General features: G+C 43.4%; 1 long non-coding RNA gene across 2 annotated transcripts in view; it reads left to right on the forward strand.

The window, feature by feature from the left end:
* The window catches only part of LOC142826559 (uncharacterized), a 115,013-nt gene that overhangs the window by 15,384 nt on the left and 85,153 nt on the right, over nucleotides 1-14,476 (forward strand). The window lies entirely within an intron of this gene.

The following is a 14,476-nucleotide window of genomic DNA, read 5'->3' on the forward strand; positions in this document are numbered from 1 at the left end:
TCAAGCCACAAACATTTCTTCTACAGAGTACCTTAATTACAACATGCAAATAGACTTAGCTTCTCTTTTTATCTTGTTAAGTCTGAAGTTAATTAGCCATGTTGTTGATCCAAGCCACTCTGAATTGGGCTGCATTTGGGGGGATCATTCCAGCACAGATCCTTGAGTAAGAGGGCAGGAAATTCTGCCTAACATAAAAATTGCATATTACTGGGTTGGATTCTCAGGAAGCAGCAATTTTACGATGCTCCTTAGAAAGGATCAGCTAAAATTGATTTTTTGCAGCTGTTAAGTATATGAAGTCATTACCTATGCAAACAGTGACTTCCTTCTACCCACAAGTATTCCAGTGCATAGCACAAACTCAAAGTGAGCCCCCTCTGCTATGCTTCAGTGGCTCCCTTCACCACCCACTCGAAATACATTTCCTAGCCATGTCACACAATTCAGTATCAGGTGGCTCTGCACTGGTAGGCAGCCCCAACTCTGCTATTCTGTCAACAGCTTGGCAAGAGGGTGCAGCTGATGTGTTCTCTCTCTGAAGTGCTACCTTCCCAATTCCCACTTACACTGTTCCCATGCCCAATTGTTTGTGTCTGCTGCATACAACTGAGGACAGCAGGAAGCCTGAGTCAAAGAAGCTGTTAGTTTTTCCCACTGCCTGCTATCAGAAGCAGCTCTTTGAAGCAAAGACCAGGGCTTGGCAGCTTTGCCCACTTCCTACGGTCCTCTGCTTTTCGATCCATGCCTGCTGCTGTCTCTTCCCTGCTTCTACATGCCAGCTGAATATGCAGAGGAATGGGAAGAAGATATTCATGGAGCTTGACTTTTCTTCATGTGGCAGTATTGGCTTTCTGCAGGTTTCCCAAGTTCTGCTGGGGATGCTTAGGAGAGTTGGCAGGATTGCCGGATCCCTGGGCAATGTGTGTGGGGCGGGAGGCTTTGACTCCACTCTCTGGAAGGGGCAGAGCCTCTTGCAGAAGGGATGCGGCTTGTACAGTTAGCCCCCAGTGTTGCCCAGACAGCCCAGCCCCTTCCCTACACTGACCCTCAGAGCCTGTGCTCCCATGATGATTTGGGCTCCAGCCACCACTGTTACCACAGTGGCACTGGAATTCCCAGGCTCCAAGGCAATTACCCCTTTTGCCCCTTTCCCCCCTCCTCCCATGGTGGGCCCTTTGGGTTCTGCAACAGGATTTATGACCATGTGGCAGGGTTTTCCTTTCTTGTGGTTTTCTAGGAAGTAGGGACAACTAGGTTCTCACTAGGTGGGAGAGCACCGATTTCAAACACTATTGTCATATAGGTCTAAGACAATCATGCAAGTTGATACCACAGGGAGAAAGTTTCCTTTAGTTAATTATAATCTTTTGAATACATAGGCATCTCTCAGCATCAGGATCCCATTGTGCTGGATGCTGTGTACACACAAAAGTCTGAACAAAGCTGTTGAAGCACTTTGCCTCATATACTGGCTATTGTAAATTTGAGGGTCAGCATTTCCATTTGTATTGGGGATAAAGCTCTAGGATGAGACAATCCCAAGGGAGCTGCGTTATAAGACCAAATAGTTCTTTGCCATTTCTAACTTCTGTGCATAGTTTCTTCTAGTTTCAAAAATGTTCAGACACTGGTAAATCTAAATCACTGGGTTGTCAGTAAAAGTCAAGATAAAAATATCCCCAAATGCACACAGCAAGCTCCATTCAAGGATACCATTTCTTGGATAAAACACATGTCATTCATTATGACAATAGACACTAGAAATAGGAGCTCCATTATGACATTTGCACATTAAATTATTGCCTTTTGCATGAAAAGCTCAACATGCCCATGCAGTAAACAGCTAATATTAGCACTGAAGCTACTTTTCATATTTCATCTATCAAACATTTCCCTTCTGTTTCACTTCTCTTGTTGCTTTCTCACCTTGAAATAAAAAGCCAACTCTTTCTTGTTTGCTCTCTGTTGCATTAGGAACTGATTTCCTCTCCTATTAATCATAATTGCTAATAATACTCCCTTCTGGAAAAATGGCTTTACAGAGCCCAATCCTGCTCCCACTGAAAATCATAACCATACTCCCACTAAATGCAGTGGAAACAGTGTTTGGCTCTTGGTTTATATTGTTGCCATCTCTAGTTGTAGGATCATCATCATTAACAAAGGACAATAGAGAGTTCACGCAAAACTTTCTTTGATAGGATAACAAATCTTGTGGGTAAGGAAGAAGCAGTGGACATAGGATACCTAGACTTTAGTAAGGAACTTGACATGATCTCGCATAACATTCTTATTAATAAACTAAGGAAATACAACCTAGATGGCGCTATTATAAGATGGGGGCATAACAATGGATAACCATTCTCAGTTACTAATGGTTCATAGTCATGCTGGAAGGGCATAACGTGGGGTTCTGCAGGCATCTGTTTTGGGACCGTTCTGTTCCATATCTTCAACAACGATTTTGATATTGGCATAGAGAGTACCCTTATTAAGTTTGCAGGTGATATGAAGCTAGGAGGGGTTGCAAGTGCTTTGGAGGATAGGGTCATAATTCAAAATGATCTGGACAAACTGGAGAAATAATCTGAGGTAAATAGGATGAAGTTTAATAAGGACAAAGGCAAAATACTCCACTTAGGAAGGAACAATCCATTTCACACATACAGGATGGAAAGTGACTGTCTAGGAAGGAGTACGGCAGAAAGGGATCTAAGGGTCATAGTGGACCACAAGCTAAATATGAGTCAACAGCGTGATACTGTTGCAAAAAAAAAAAAAAAAAAAAGCAAACATGATTTTGGGAGGCATTAATAGAAGTGTTGTGAGCAAGACACAAGAGGTCATTCTTCCGCTCTCCTCTGCACTGATTAAACCTCAAATGGAGTATTGTGTTCAGTTCTGGGCACCACGTTTCAAGAAAAATGTGGAGAAACTGAAGGTCCAGAGAAGAGCAACAAAAATAATTAAAGGCCTAGAAAACATGAGCTATGAGTGAAGACTGAAAGAACTGGGCTTGTTTAGTTTAGAAAAGAGAAGATTGAGAAGGATCTTGATCGCGGTTTTCAAGAGTGTTACAAGGAGGAGAGAGAAAAATTGTTCTGCCTGGCCTCTGAGGATAGGAAAAGAAGCAATAAGCTTAAATTTCAGCAATGGAGGTTTATGTTGGTGCTATAGGGCAGACTCACTACCATGGCACCTCCAGCTGGTAGCCCTGGGAATTAGCTCATCAACTCACTGGACGCCTCCCTCTAATTGGTGTCTCCCCATGTTCTCGCTTCCCTCTCTAGTCCAGACTAGTATAATTCTTGGACCACAGCGTCCTCTTCAGGACATTGCCCTCTGGCAGTGTCCACTCCAGTGTCCCTGAGCCCCCTTCTGGAGATAAGTGTTTATCCAACTTTGCACTCCAGTGTCCTCCCCTCTCAAGGGGCACCTAGTTCACCTCCTAGGGAATATCAGTTTCTCTGTAGCCACCTTGCCTCAGTGCCCCACTGCCAATTTCATCTAGTCCCTGCCTCAGGGGCAAACTGTAATGGCCACTCATCATTTGCAAGGGAGTGTGGACCTGCAGCCTTTGCCTACCATGGCCTTTGCATACCTCACTGCAGCCCTAGTTGACTCAGGCTTGCTTAAGGCCCTGCAGCCTGGGAACTAAGTTGGCCAGAGCTTCTCCAGCCCAGCCCTGGTTCCCTAGCAGCCAGGTCCCTCCCGCTCTCTATTCAGAGCAGCAATAAGCTCCCCTCTCCCATCCAAAGCCCTTCTTTATATAGCCCCCAGGTGGGCCCTCATTAGCAACAACGGCCTCACCTGAGGCTTCTCTCTCAGCCCTCGCTCAGGGCTAGGTTTTTTCCCTTAAAGAGTCAGTGCCAGGCAAGTGCCCTATCACAGTTAGACATTAGAAAAAACTTCCTGCCAGGGTGGTTAAACACTGGAATAAATTGCCTAGGGAGCTTGTGGAAACTTCATCACTGGAGATAGTCAAGAGCATGTTAGATAGGCATTTGTGAGGGATGATCTAGTAGGTGCTTGGTCCAGCATGACCTCTCGAGGTCCCTTCCAGTTCTAGTGCTCTATGATTCTATGATTCCAGACCAGGTTAACTAAACCATGTTCCTTTCCGCAAAAGTTTGCAGCCTCATACTGCAAAGACTGACCTTTCTTTGAAGAAGCCCTTTTACTAGCTGCTTTTGCACATTTCACAGTGCAATTTCACTAGCCATTTCTCTTCAAACACAAACAATTTTGGGGTGGGGGAAGCAAACATATGCAGGATCCGCAGGTGCCAAACTTTGTGCAGCTCTAGGTGTGACACCGTGTTCACTTTTAATGGGTTAATTTGAAAATGTTGAAAATATGCAGCTCAAGAATTTTTAACTTTAAAACTTGTGCAGAATTGTTGCTGGTGAAACGTGTTGACTGGGCAGTCCTTCTGAATGCAGTTTTCTCTTAGCATGGGGCAAGGGGCTAGGCACAGGCAGCTCACATAGCGTAAGTTGGAATCTGGCCTGCCACACCAAAGGGAGAAGGAGGGGCCAACGAGGCAATTGCCCCGGGGCCCAGCTCCCAGCCACCACCCTTGCTGCTGCTGCGGGAGCAGTGGCACCCGGAACCCTGGGCCCTTTAAATCACCTCCCAATGTTGTGAGGCATGCTTCGAGTGGCTCTTAGAGCAGCCTGGGAAGGCAGGGATGCAGCCATTGCACACTCCAGGCAGGAGTGGAGGGGCACACAATGGTCCATGTGGTGCTGAGGGCCAGCTGCCCTGGTCTCACCTCTTCCATCTGAGATCATGCTCCTTCGAGGAGCATGGAGTCCCCCCCATCTTGTTCAGGGGCCCAGTCAGGCTGTCTGTTCGCCTGGTTGCAATTATAGGTGCACCTCTGAAAAACTTAATTTTTAGTCCCATTTTGGACCTGTTTTATGAATGCATCTCTTCCTCTACTAATCAGCTTCCCTGTGAGGTGAATAGTGGCTTTTTGAAAAGTTTTCAAAAGCCTTAGACAGAAAGTAGTAAAGTAACTAAAAGCTTCTGAAGTAACATCTTCTCCTAGCTCTTACTGCCATTCTTCATAAGGGCTCATGAATCACTTGGGTAACATTTAGCCAAAAGTGTGGTGTCGGCAGGGTTAGAAAATGCAACTGTTGAAAAGTTATGGGCTTTTTCTGCATTTTCTTAAAAGCAGCTTTGATAGATAGTTGTTAAATGGCAGCTTGATTCTTGGCAATTTCTACCCACAGATTCAGAGAGGAATGCACTATGTTTGGCTGCCACTTGGGTCTGCAAAGACTGGGGATAGGGTATAAAAAGTCTCTGCCATCCTTATATTTCCTCAGGATGAACCAAGCATAATTGCCATTTCTGCAGTGCCCCAGGCGGATGGGCAGCTATATCCTAGCAATCTCTGTGAACAAACACCCAAAAAAGGAATGGGAAGAAGGAAAGGCCATATCTCCTCCATCCTGGCCAGCCCAGAGATCTGGATTTCATTGCCCAGAGGCACTATTTCAGAATAGTCATTTGACTAATGCATTTCCCTTTCCCCACTCTGCAAAATGGGATAATATTATATCCTCTACACTGAGATGAGGGCTTAATTCATTAGAGATTGTAAAAAGCATTGAGATCCTCAGTCCAGAAGGCCTATTTCAGTTCAATCCACTGAACCATCCCTTAACAGATTGCAGCTTGACTCAATCATAAGAAAGTTTTAAAGTGTCTGTGCTAGGCACCAAGATTTCCAGTGCATACAATGCTATAGATCTCTCTTTGGAAGGGTGTTAGTCAAAGCAATCAAGGGTGGGAAACCCTAAACAAGTTATTAATATTCCTGCTTCAGAATCATTACAGAGAAAAAAACACCTACTCTGAAAAAAACAACAAGGAGTCCTGTGGCACCTTAAAGCCGGAACAGATTTATTTGGGCAAAAGCTTTCATGAGTAAAACTCACTTCACCAGATGCTTTGGAGTGTAAATTCAGAGGCAGGGCTGTTCAGTCAGGATGGAAAGATGGATGTGGTTCACTCCCAGCAAGTGTGAATACCAAGAGAGGGAAAATTGCCTTTGTAATGAGATAGCTACTCTAAGTCTTTATTCAGTCCTAATTTGATTATGTTAAATTTGCAAATGATTTGCATCTCTGCTGTTTCTCTTTGCAATCTGGTTTTGAAGGTTGTTTGAGTTCTTTTCTGAAACCTATTCTGAAGTGTTCCCCAAGCATGCATCACAAAAGGCCAAAGACATGGAGTGCAAATATTATACAACTCAAACAGAGTAGTTTGACTAACAGATACCCTTCGACCCTTTTGCCAACAGTTCCAAGTGAACATCGGAGCTAGGGTTACCATACATCTGAGTTTTCCTGGACATTGCTTCTTTTTTGATCCTTTGCCCTCTGCTCAGGCAGATTCTTTCAAATAAGAGAACATAGCTGGGATTTTTGTGAACCAAACTTTGCAACTCAGTGAGAAAAAACTCGCTCTGCATTCTGATTGGTCCCACTGCTGAAACCGCAGCTGCCACAGGAAGAGGCACTCTCATTCCCCCGCCTGGAGGTTGTGCGGCAGCATGGGACCCAGGGGGGTGAGTGCTCCCCCGCCCAGAATTTGTGCAGCTGTGTGGGAGCCCCCCCGACCCATAGAAGTCCCCTCTCCCCTGCACAGTTTGAAAAAAAGTCTTGTATACCCTGCGGGTTATACTCGTGCACGGGTATACAAGATTTTTTTTACTCAAACTGCAAAAACAATGGGGTATACTCGGGTGCAGGGTATATTCACTAAAAGATGGTATATTATACCCATCTATGTACTATGCTATTAATGTCTCACCACAACCATGTCATAGAGTGCTATTCTCCCAAAGCAACATTCCTTTCTAGCAACTGAATCATGATCAACTTCCTTCCTGCTTCGGTTTGCTCTTCTTCCCTCAACTCAGAGAACCCCTGCCTTCTTAGCACCTGCCAGTCAGCTATGGATACCATCCATTATAGCTGCCACTTGCACAGCAGTAGCCTCTTAAGTTACTTTACATGAAGGCAGCAGCAGCTGCTTCTGTTGCCCATGCTCCTGAATGGCTGAGTGAGAGAGAATGCCTGGGAGTACTATTGAAAATCTACTTAGGGCACGAAACTAGAGCTCCAAGCTACATGAGATTCAATCAAGCTTTAGGGTATCACTGGAACCTATGAATGCAATTATAGCCCCATCATTCACAGCTGCTTGCTATTTAGCCTCTATTTATTTAATGGAATTAGCAAAAAGAATCTCACTTGCATTAGAAAAAATGAGCGTGCCATATTCACAGTTACTAAGATACACACAAATGGGATGTATTTCAAGGCTTTCAGGCTACACCTGAAATATGGCTATTTTAAAGTGCAGGGAGCCCCTGGGTACTGGTACAGAATATTAACTAATAAGATGGGAGTATGGGAATGAATTAATATTGAGTGTATAATGGCTGGCTGAGTTACTGCTGCTATCACAAACCTGCCATCCTCTATGCCTCGTTCTGTTTTATAGTTCAAGCAGATTTGTTCTCAAGGGTTTGAGCTGCAGGTATTTCTGGGGTCAGGGAAGTAACTTGGATTTGGCATTGCTTGCTGTGAATTTTAAACAACAAACAAGCCCTGTATAGCACATTGTAGCAGCAGATTTTCATCAGAGCATTTTCACATAGGTCTTCCTTTAATTAACTAGACTTTATGTGTAGACAATGATAAAAGAGGAACTAATACATGTGCACTAGTAAAAGGAAGTGAACCAAGATGTAGAGAACGTAGTGTCCCTTGGGGACAAGTTTAACCAACACAGTTCTTAATTTTCTATTTGGAATCTAGAGGAAATAACAACGTGTATAATAGTTAGGCAGGCAGGAGTGTTTGTGTGTTTGGCTCTGGCCTTAGATTAATTTCATACATAGCAATCTGACAAAGTGCTCTGTTGTGGGGCTTCGGCATTAGCAGATACTAACTACAATGTGCTCACCCAGACTATGTCTAAACTACAGAGTTTTTGCAGAAAAACGGCCATTTTTCTGCAAAAACTCGTGGAGCGTCCACACCTCATGTATGTTTTTGCGCAAGAATATTGAAAGAACAAAGAGTTTTTTGCACAATTGGTATTCCTCTTTCTATGAGGAAGAAGCCTTTTTGCAAAATAATTCTTTCTCAAAAAGCTGTGTGTGGACAGGGAAGAGGGGTTTTTTTTGTGCAAAAAGAGTAAAGAGGAAAAAGCACAGATGCCCTGGTGGCTATTCTGTGTATACCAAACAGTGCTTACTTTCGAGAAAGTGACCATGCAGTCTGGACACTCTCTTTTGCAAAAGCCCATTGCTTTTTTGATGCTCTTTTGCAGTGTGGATGCGCTCTTGCTCAAGAAGTTTTTGCAGAAGATCTCTTCCGACAAAAGCTTCTCGTGCAAAAAGCCTGCAAAGAGTGTGCTCTGTTTCCTCCATGGCTCCTGCTGCTACTGTGAGGAGTGAGGGGGTTGACCTCTGCTGCTTAGTGGTGCCAGGATCCCTCTGGCAATCCCCAAAGCTGTATCTCAGGCATGGGGTGCTATGGGGAGGGAGAGGATGGGGCAATGGCAGGAAGAGGCGGGATTTGGGAAATGGTAATGGAAAAGTCAAGGTGGAGGGGCAACTCTATGCTCCTGGAAGGGGCAGGGCCTTGGGAAGAGGTAGCAGAGCCAAGGAAACCTGCTATCAACACTACCCAATCCATGTTGACCTCCCTCCCCATTCTCAATGCTGCCTGGAGTGCACTGCCCGGGACTCTGGAGCACACAGTGCTGTGCTATCATAGTAGGGATAGTGGTGGCAGGAGTCCCGGGGACCTTTTGAATTTCTGATCCCTAGGGCAATTACTTCTTTCTCCCTCACTCCCATGGGCCATCGGGGGAGGAGGGGGAATCAAAACTAGCACCAGAGCCATGACACTGTTGTGTTCCTGTCCTAAAACACTGCAATACCATGGAGAACTCTAGAGTAACAGACCCATGAAGATATAAGAGTACAAAACAGTAGGCTACCAGAATTAACCCCAACCATTGGCTACCAACGGAATTAATAATGAAAGCTGCTTGTAGTACTAGGCGGCTAATACAGAAATTCCATCTGCCAAGATAAAGGAAACCATGGGCAAGTCTAAAGAATGAAGGAACCTTGACAATAGAAGGACGTTGATAAAATGGAAAGAGTTCAGAGAAGATCAGGAGAATAGGGTTAGAAAGAATTCCTTCTAGTGATAAAGCATTCAACCAATCAAACAAAATGTTGAGGGGAGACTAAACCACAATGTAGCCAATTATTTTAATTATTCACTTATTGTTTGATATTATGATTATATATATACATATATATATATATATATATTCATTGTTAATTCATGTTAATTAGAGTTAATTTGTAGGATTATAAAAATATAAGATAATTCCTCTAAATACTGAACCATGTACTAGACATGAGTATGACCAGCTAAAACAGAAGAGCCCCTAGGTTAAATCCTGCACATTTTAACTATTTTAAGGCTCAGAGACAAGAAATGATGACATGAGTCAGCAGAAAATAACCTGATGCCCTAAGATTATGGGGAAAAAGGCACCAAGTGAAAACAAAGTTACTTAGAAGATGAATATTAGATCATAAAATACCATAAAGGCACATCTGTTTCAAACATCATCTTAATCATGGGATACAGGTTCTTCATCAGTGCTAATGAGAATAAAGGAAATTTACCCAGACCATAAAAAATTGGGGTTCTTTAAGTTGCCAGGTACACAGATTAATAAGAGAAAAGAGGTTGGACACTTATGGATATATACAGAATGTAGGTGTAGACAGAGTCACAGTATAAAAAAGGAATGCCTGAAAGGGGTAAATTGAACTCCTAAGAGATTTCAGCAAGAATCTTCCCTCTATCAAGCCATGATAGATGCATCGGACCCTAACACTATTGTCAGGGATGTGAGCATAACTATATTTGTAACATGTTCATAGGCTGGTATAGAATTTCTATATAAGGTACTTGGCTGGTCATTATTTTAATTGTAACTTTAATAAAACTTATAAAATAGACTAGCCCATGCACTGGTGAATGTATATGTGGTCACTACCTTTGGGATTTATGTGTTCCTAGAGATGCTAAATTTGAAGCAAGTAACAAAGTTTCACTGTGTTAAGCTTGAAACTGTAGCCACCAGAACTAAACCAATGTTGGTGTAACACCACATTGAAAAATTTACTTTAAATAAAATAAAAGGCTACAACAGTTAATTAGTATCTTCACAGGGAAAACATTTGATAAGTTCTTCAATCAAGCAGGGAAAACTATAACATGATTCCAATAAGTGAAAGTTTAAGCCAGAAAAATTTAGATTGAAAATAACGTGAAATTTTTAAGAAGTGAAAGTAATTGACCAAAAGGTTGTGATGAATTCTGTATCCCAGACAATATTTAAATCAAGGTTGGATTGATTTCTTTATGAAATGGTATGCTCTAGATTAACTTAATTCAGGAAGTGGTATGGTCTGTGATATGCAGACGGTCAAATTAGTTGGGACTAGACTCAGAGAAACTCAGGCATGGCAAAAGAAATTTGGTCTGAATATGATTAACGAATTTTAGAAAGAGAGGAAGGCTCAGTAGCCTGGTGGTTAGTGCATTAATCTAGGCCACAGATCTCAAACTCCAAACTCATGGGCCTGGGTTGGAGCAGTTGCACAATCCGTCCCAAAGGTCTGTTCCCATTCCACAAGCTCCCACCCTTCCTACCATCACTCTGCATTCTCCCATGCATGGCATCCCATGCCTAAGGATGAGGCTTCAGGTATTACTGGGGAAGCCTGGTATGGCACGGCAGCAGTAGTCAGGCCATCCCCCCCTGCAGCGGCAGGCGCCATGGGGCACAGAGCGCACTGTGCGGACTGACACTTGTCACTCTATCACCATGCTTTCACCCACTGCAGCATTGTATGGAAACTTCTACAATGTCTTGAGGTCACCACACTTACCACAGCTATTAGTGATTTCAGCAGTTAGTGGGGGAGCCTCACTACTAGAGCAAGCACAATCTCTCCCACTGGAGATACTGCCCCACAGCAGGTCTAAGGTTTAACAAATACCTGCTTAACTTCAATTTCAGCTCCTGTGATCCCTAACAAAACTAAAGACTCCCAATTGAGTCTGACCATAGAATCATAGAATCCTAGGGCTGGAAGAGACACAGGAGGTCATCAAGTCCAAACCCCCAGCCCAAAGCAGGACCAATCCCAACTAAATCATCCCAGCCAGGGCTTTTTCAATCTGGGATTTAAAAACCTGTACCTCCCTAGGTAACCCACTCCAGTGCTTCCCCACCCTCTTAGGGAAATAGTTTTTCCTAATATCCAACCCACACCTTCCCCACTGTAACTTGAGACCATTGCTCCTTGTTTTGCAATCCATCACTAATGAGAACAACCTCTCCTCATTCTCTTTCGACCCTCCCTTCAGGAAGTAGAAGGCTGCTATCAAATCCCTCCTCACTTCTGTCTTCCATAAACTAAATAAGTCCAAATCGCTCATCCTCTCCTTGTAGGTCATGTGCTCCAGCTCCCTAATAATTTTGGTTGCCCTCCGTTGAACCCTCTCCAATGCATCCACATCCTCTCTGTAGTGGGGGACCCAGAACTGGATGCAATATTCCAGATGTGGCTTAACCAGAGACGAATAAAGGGGAATAATCACTTCTCTAGATCTGCTGGCAATGCTCCTCCTAATGCAACCTAATATTCCATTCGCCTTCTTGGCTACAAGGGCACACTGTTGACTCATATCCAGCTTCTCATCCACTGTAATCCCGAGATCATTTTCTGCAAAACTGCTGCTTAGTCATTCAGTCCCCAGCCTGTAACAATGCTTGGGATTCTTCCGTCCCAAGTGTGGGACACTTGCCCTTGTTGAACTGCATCAGATTTCTTTTGGCCCAATCCTCTAATCTCTCTAGGTCACTCTAGACCTTATCCTTGCCCTCCAACATATCTACCTCTTCCCCTAGCTTAGTGTCATCCGCAAACTTGATGAGGGTGCAATCCATCCCCTCATCCAGGTAATTAATACAGATGTTGAACAAAACCATCCCTAGAACTGATCCTTGGGGCACTCCACTAGAAACTGACCACCAACCTGACATCAAGTTGTTAATCACAACCGTTTGGCCTGACAATCTAGCTAGTTTTCTATCCATCTTACAGTCCATTTATCCAATCTATACTTCCTTAATTTCCTGGCAAGAATACTATAGGAGACCACATCAAAAGCTTTGCTGAAGTCAAGAAATATCACATCCACCAACTTCCCCATGTCCAAAGAGCCAGTTACCTCATCATAGAAGCTAATAAGGTTAGTTAGGCATGACTTGCCCCTGGTGAATCCATATTGACTATTCCTGATCACTTTCCCCTCTTCCAAGTGCCTCAAAATGGATTCCTTGAGGATCCCCTCCATGATTTTTCCGGGGACTGAGGTGTGGCTGACTGGTCTATAGTTTCCTGGATTGTCCTTCTTCCCTTTTTTAAAGATGGGGGCTACATCTAGATTGAATCCCTTTTTCGTAAAAGGGATGCAAATTAGACGTATCGCAATTGCTAATGAAGCGGGGATTTAAATCTCCCCCGCTTCATTAGCATAAAAATGGCTGCCGTTTTTTTTTCAGCACGGAGCTTTGCCGGAAAAAAGCACCAGTCTAGATGCGGATCTTTCGGGAAATAAAGCCTTTTCCGAAAGATCCCTTATCCCTCTTAAAATAAGGGATAAGGGATCTTTCGGAAAAGGCTTTATTTTCCGAAAGATCCGCATCTAGACTGGTGCTTTTTTCCGGCAAAGCTCCGTGCTGAAAAAAAACGGCAGCCATTTTTATGCTAATGAAGCGGGGGAGATGTAAATCCCCGCTTCATTAGCAATTGCGATATGTCTAATTTGCATCCCTTTTACGAAAAAGGGATGCAATCTATACGTAGCTGGGCACTATATTTGCCTTTTTCCAATCATCTGGAACCTCTCCAGAGCTCCACGAATTTTCAAAGGTAATGGCCAAAGGCTCTGCAATGACATTTGACAACTCCCTCAGTACTCTCGGATGCATTAAATCTGGACCCATCAATTTGTGTATGTTTAACTTTTCTAAGTAGTTCTTAACCTGTTCTTTCTCCATAGAGGACTGCCCATCTCTTTCCCATACTGTGTTGCTTAATGTAGTAGTCTGGAAGCTGACCTTGTCTGTGAAGACAGAGGCAAAAAAAAAATTGAGTGCTTTAGCTTTTCCCACATCATCTGTCCCGGGGTTACCTCCCTCATCCAATAATAGCCCCACACTCTCCCTGATCACCCTCTTACTGCTAACATGCCTGTAGCAACCTTTCTTGTTACTCTTCACATCCCTTTGATCAGCTCTGTCACTGGCGGCTATGTCTACACTACAGAGATTTTCTGGGATACCAGTAAAACTCCACTGCATCCAGGGAACGCATTTGCTCTTCCAAATGTTTTTTTGGAAAAGCAGATGCACTCTTTTGGAAGCCCTGTAAACCTCATTTCACAAGGAAGAAGGGCTCTTCCGAAAGAGGAGGTTTTTCTGAAATTTGGCCCAGTATAGACAGGCCAAATTTCAGAAAAGCCTCTTCCAAAAAAAGAATCAGAAAAAGGTACACAAATTGAGGAGCTCAATTTGCATACCTTTTTCTGAAAAAGAAGTATAGTGTAGACATAGATGGCAAATTGGGGAAACCTCCAATAGTCCCTAGAATGCTCCAGACAGAAAGCACACCTTTAGATACTTGTTCCTACCTCTTACTCTTGTCTCCATAAATCTTTGGCACTTCTAACCCCTGCTAAGTTAGTGCTGTTTAGTAGAGGGTGACCATCCTCAATCATGGTTCTGCTGTCCTTTACTCACACAACAGGGGTAACTACACATTTTATGTATGCAAACAATACCAAATGGATCTGCAGTCCAACAGCAGTGATCATAGGCACAAAGCATCATCATCGTTCTGTGAGCCTAGGCAGAGTAGACTCATCTATGCAAACAGGGTCAGTTCCTGGAGTCTTTTCCCCCAGCTCATCGTTAGATGTTGGAGAGAGCCATTCAGACTCTGCTTACTTAATTATGGATATAAGGGCCTTGAACTTTAGGCTTCCAGGTTTGAAAATTCTCATCTAGAATTAAAGGAACAGAACCAACCAGTGGAGATTAGAGCTATGCTGATTTGCAATAGCTCAGGATCCAGCCCATGGGGACTTTTTTATAATGAGCTAGGTACCAAAGCACAATTATTTAATATCTGAACACTGCTGAATGAAAACTTTATACAGGAATAAAACATAAGGCATATCAATTTTTTAAAATATATATATTGTTACCTTGCAATGTCAAAGTGCCCAATCGCTCTGTTAATGTGGACATGCTACATCTACTTACAGCCCCAGGAAGC

This window comes from Pelodiscus sinensis, chromosome 1, assembly GCF_049634645.1.
Source record: "Pelodiscus sinensis isolate JC-2024 chromosome 1, ASM4963464v1, whole genome shotgun sequence".
Taxonomy (NCBI): Eukaryota; Metazoa; Chordata; order Testudines; family Trionychidae; genus Pelodiscus; species Pelodiscus sinensis.